The sequence below is a fragment of the Lutra lutra genome, chromosome 10 (assembly GCF_902655055.1).
Source record: "Lutra lutra chromosome 10, mLutLut1.2, whole genome shotgun sequence".
Classification (NCBI taxonomy): domain Eukaryota; kingdom Metazoa; phylum Chordata; class Mammalia; order Carnivora; family Mustelidae; genus Lutra; species Lutra lutra.
Genome location: NC_062287.1, coordinates 25901619 through 25907218, shown reverse-complemented (window position 1 = coordinate 25907218; position 5600 = coordinate 25901619). Strand labels below are relative to the sequence as shown.

Genomic DNA, 5600 nt, shown 5'->3' with positions numbered 1-5600 from the left:
ATATCAATTGGAATGGAGGCAGAGAAGCCTGTCAAGCTGTCAGAGTCACTCAAATGAGGGGTGCTGAATTTGACCAAAAGAGGGAGCAGAGGAGAGAGACAAGTAGAGGCATTGGGGTAGTAGGTAAAATTGACAGGCCCTGCATGTGAAGGGAGTGAAGAGCTCAGAAGAGCAGCCTTATCTAGAGACATAGGTTTGGGGGGTGTCATCCTGTAGTATTTGAAGCCATAGAAGTGGGTGAGATCTCCCAAAGAAAAGTAGTGGGAGAAGAAAAAGTGGTCTAGGATCAAAACCTGAGAACTTCTAAAATTAAAGATCAGGCAGAAGGAAAAGATCCATCAAAGGAGACTGAGAGAATAAATATCCAGAGAAGCAGGAAGCCAGCCAGGAGTGTGTGGCAACACAAAGGCAACAGAATGTTCCAAGAAGGAGAGATTGGTCATTGGTGTGAACATGCCATAGTGGACAAGAAAGATGAAAAATCTTTCTTCATCTTTGAAACTTCCAGGTTGGTGACTACATGGAAATGCTGGGAAGATGGCTTGACAGGGCAGGGAAGGGAATCTCCACCCAACCCTTGCCCCATGCATCTCTTCCAATTCATTTGGCTGTTGCTCTATTCTTCATAATAAACAGTAAGCCAGGCACTGGTCTGGAGACTTCTACTCAAAGCAGAAGTCCAAATACCAACATATCAATACCATCTAGAAATTCGTCTATTTTAAATCTCTTTTAAATCTATGACAGGAGTGTTCCTAAAATGTTGCTACTACAAGTTATTCAGGGATTGATTAAGGAGGATAAGTCAGACGGGGAAGAAGACATGTTCCTACAAAGGTGGTTGAGCATGTCCCAGAGCCAAAAAGCTAAAGGGTAAATTTTGAATCAGATGAAGATGATAATAATGATCATTTTATGAACATTAGTTTGTTAAAAGGAAACAAAATACATTTAGAAATTTTTAAGATTCAAAAAAATAAAAATGAGCACTTTGGAAATTATGGCGGTGGTGGATACCCGATATAATCTGCTGGAATCTCTTGGGTTGACAGTTCCTGGATCCCCATTTTGAACAGTGGAAGTGTCCTGGATTACTTTTCAGAAAGAAGTAATCCTTTTTTACCATAGGACATATAGTAATGAGGTGGTCAAAATGCAGAGGCTAACATTAGAACACTAAATCAAATGGTTAGAGTGTTTGCTTATGTCAGTGTCCAGAGACAACTTTGTGGGCTAATGGCAGCAGCCCGTGGTGTTGACTGGTGGCTCCGTCATTGCGGCAACAGGTAGTTGTCAAGGGCACAGACCTTGTGCTGAGTGACTGAATCTAGGATCCATGTTTCTGACAGATACGTGGCGGTCACCTTCCTCTTTCTTTGGGAGGGTCTGATGAAGATGCTGGCCTGGCATGGGATTCGCGTGATCTGACCCCCACACAGGAGGACCAGTTCCCGCAGCTTGACTCTGGGGGGATCGCTGTCCAGGGTGATGAACATCACAGGCTGATCGGCAAACAGGGTTCCCTGGTACTGACCCGCAGACTTTTACATGCTCAAGAGCCCACTCTTTTTATCCTTCAGAAGCAAAAGCAGCAGTCCCCACCCAAGTTATCCCACTGGTAGATTACCTCTTTATTAACCTCTTTATAATTTTAATAATTTCTAGAAATTCTTGATTTCCTGAAGGCAAAAGGATCTATGAGAACAACGTCTAAATTTAATGCTTGTTACTACTTGCTATATCATTGCTGGAGTGATCTATTAAGCACCAGACTTGGGGTCAGTTATAAACTCTAAGGTGCTTACTGCACTGCATGTGATGAACTTACAGCATCAATATCATCCTTCCAAAGGGTAATGGTGGCACTTCAAAGATCACGAAGAGCAAGATAAACTCAAACCTAAAGCCAAAAGGAAAGAAGAACCAAGCTCTAGCTTTCAGAGACAACTTGCGGATGCTTTACTCCTAGATCTAAGACAGAAATTTCCACCCAAATTTGTGTAGCAAAAATCCGGGAAAAAGCCTGTCCCACTGGATCAAAGAAAGAGGCAGAACCTGTACCAGAAACTGTAAAATCTAATGAGAAGGAGACCACAAAGAACATCCAACAGATCGTGAGCACCAAAGGCCCCCTGAAAAATGAATGAGACTTCAGTGAGCAATGAGTAGGAGAGAACCTTACCCATTACACCTCTTGCCCATTATTGATGCCTCATTACTGTGACAGGCTCTTGAACTTTAAAATTCTTTGTCACACCCCTTCCATTTGTATGAATGTGCTTTTTCTTTAAAAAAGGATGTAAGGATCCTCAGGTTTGTGATATGAATATTTTTTATGTATTTTTGTAACCTTTCCCCTATTGGACTTCAAGAGCCTCCTTACTCAAATGTATACTGCTATATACATCTCAAAACAAAGGTATTTGTATTAAAAAATTAAAATTAAAAATTAAATCATTACAACTTGAGTTTATAGTTGAAGTATTTTTAAATATTTCTGTTAATTGAAGAATTTGAAAGAGACTTAGAGAAACTATTGTGTAAGAATTTATATTTTTGATATTAGCTCCTGAAGATGATTTCATTACTAGAGAAACTTCACAGCTCAAGGACATATATAACAGCATTGGTTCTTATTTTTTAATCTCGTTGACATTACCTGGAAATGTATTATAAATTTTAGAATGTCATTTTCCTGACGTATCTGAATATATATCTTACTGAATGAGGGCTTTGCTTAAATGTCATTCTTGGGTAGGGATTAAAATAAATCCACTAAGATACATTGCTGCTTCATGATCAAAAACTATACTATGTCAGTATTTTAATGTGGTTACATTAAGCAAAATTTGAGGTAAAAAGCTTATAAATATTAACCTCTTTATAATTTTAATAATTTCTAGAAATTCTTGATTTCCTGAAGGCAAAGGATCTAATGAGAACAATGTCTAAATTCAGTGCTTGTTACTAAGTATGTGTTCTTTTTCTAATGCTTGTGATAGCATCAGCCACACAGACTTTGAATAATTAGTCCAAAATGTGAATTGAACAATCCAAAAAAAAAATAATGATGCCCATTGAATAGAGCACATATTACTGACTTTAGCAAAAACCATTTCAATAAAATGGTGAGGACTGAAGCCAAGTTGAAATGAAATCCAGAGTGAATTGAGGGAAGGGAGTGGAAATAACCATTTCTACAGACCCTTTTTCATTTTAGACTTACCCTGGATTAGCTCTGCATCATAATCCTTTCAGGGTCACCCGAATTCTTGCTTCAGTCCCACAGGAGGAAGATGTTAGAAGATTGGAACCGAATCTCCCTGGATCTAGTCCAGCCCCAAGACTAAGATAATGATTAAAGAAGTAAAATCACCAAGTCTAAGTTTATATGAACTGGGTCAATATTTTTAAGAACCTTGCAACATTAAATTATATTATAAATTTTATATGTAGACTTGGGGAATGGTAATTTTCTAACAAGCTAAGAGTTGACTACAGGGTCAGAATAATAGACATTATTTGACATTAAGAGATCTGGGACAAGGAGGTGTGAAAGAAGTCAAGGTGTGATTAGTGGGAGAAAAAGTGTTAATAGAAGGACCTGCCAAAGAGAAGAAATAATCAAGTAGGAATAAAATGGTCAAGGCTAGAGACTGAGGATCAGGATAGCTGATGATGCTTGACCAGATAAAGGCACCCAAGGTAGAATCAAGGGGTGTGAGATTAAAGGGTATGAAAAATTCACATAAATGTTAGGTGGTAGGGCACCTGGGTGGCTCAGTCAGTTAAGCATCTGACTCTTGATTTTGGTTCAGTTCATGATCTCAGGATGGTGAGACTGAGCCCCACTTTGGGCTTCAAGCTCAGTGCAGAGTCTGCTTGAGATTCTCTCTCTCGCCATCTGCCCCTCCTCCTGCTCATGCTTTCTCTCTCACTCTCTCAAACAAAATTAATTAAGTAAATGTTAGGTGGCTAGAGTGGGAGAAGTTACTACTGCTTCCAAGGACTGGGCTTCTAACCACATGGACACAGCCTCAATATTTCTTCCACCTACTCTATGAAATATCATTAGTCTCATTTTAAATAAGGCAACTTGTCTTGGGTCACACAGCCAGTGAGTAGCAGGCTCAGGATTCAGCCCCAGACAACCTGACCCAGGACCCACGACAATACTCACTCATGGTAATACGTGAGCCCAGCCAACTTACCTCTCCTCCCGGTGTGATGTACTATCATTTATAGGTAGAGGTTTCATTGCTCTAGGCCTTCTACTTTTTTTTTCTTTTCTTTTTTTTTTTTTGAAGATTTTATTTATTTATTTGAGACACAGAGAGAGAGAGCATGCACGAATGGAGTGAAGGGTAGAGGGATACGCAGATTCCCCGCTGAGCGGGGAGCCCAATGTGGGGCTCCATCCTGGGACTCCGGGATCATGACCTGAGATGAAGGCAGCTGCTCAATCGACAGAGCCACGCAGGTGCCCTAGTTTCTTAATCATACCAGTTTCCATGGTTAGGGGCCAGGGGCACAAAGCAATCTTCACAAGGTTACTGCAAAACTCTCTTGCCCTGCTGCTGCTTCTGATCTAGCAAGCTAGCAGAAAATTCTTCAGTTTAGCTGTCCTGATGAAAAATCTATCCATTACCTTAAAATCATCTCTCTGTGGTAATCGAACACCTAAAGCATCTACAAAGGCAAACCAGGATTACCAGTTGATTAAATCCTGAAATTAGTTCTTTGAAACCCACCCCACCTCCCCACTTTGTGTGGCTGACGGCAGCATTTTGTCCCGGATGTTGAACTTCCCCAGCTTGTATAGTTTATGCCATGCAGAAGACCCAGGAAGGACAGCAGGTAGTGGTTGCAAAATATTGCCAACTGAACATCTTTTTTTCTCATTCACTGTTACAGACACACAGGACAGCTCCAGCTCCCGGCCTCTGACGGCAAACAGCTGACTCAGCACAAACTGACAGAACAGAAAGTCACCCCAAACTGTGTGTGCATGTGCATCTGAATGTGTGCATCGCTGTGCGTGTTTGAATCTTTGTGTGCATCTAAGAGAGGACTGACTTAGAGATACCCCAAACCTGAATGCTTATTCCATCTTATCTGCCCCATTTAGGTACATGTTGGAGTATAAGGGAGAAGTGAAGCAAGGTGCAAATAAGATCACTCCCCTGAGTGTCAGGCAACATAAAGAATGATGTTTGGGGACCAGTTCAGTTCGTTTGTATCTTTATTTCAACTGAAGCTCTTCCGTTCCCACATGCCCCAGGGATGAAGTGCAAAGCCCCTGTGGGGCCTGCTGGAGCTACTTTCCCAGTTGCTAAGCAATATCAGTCCCACTTTGTGCATGGTGAGCTCATGCCTGTGCTGTGACAGTGACTGTGGGTGATCTAGGGTTAGCTTTACAACAACCAGAAAAAGTCGGGGGGGGGGGGTCGTGTGTGTGCAAAGAGCACACATGAGCAGTGACAAAGTGATGAAGGATGACTAGGGCCATGAGGAGCAGTAAAAACAATGAGTACCATTTTAAGGATCTACTCTGTGCCAGGTATGAGGCTAGGCACATGAGTTCACTGAAATAAGGGGGA

The 5600-nt window shown here is 41.2% G+C and overlaps 1 pseudogene; it reads left to right on the top strand.

The window, feature by feature from the left end:
* Window positions 1-1000: 1000 nt before the first annotated feature.
* Window positions 1001-2158, top strand: LOC125079246 (mediator of RNA polymerase II transcription subunit 6-like; annotated as a pseudogene).
* Window positions 2159-5600: the final 3442 nt, after the last annotated feature.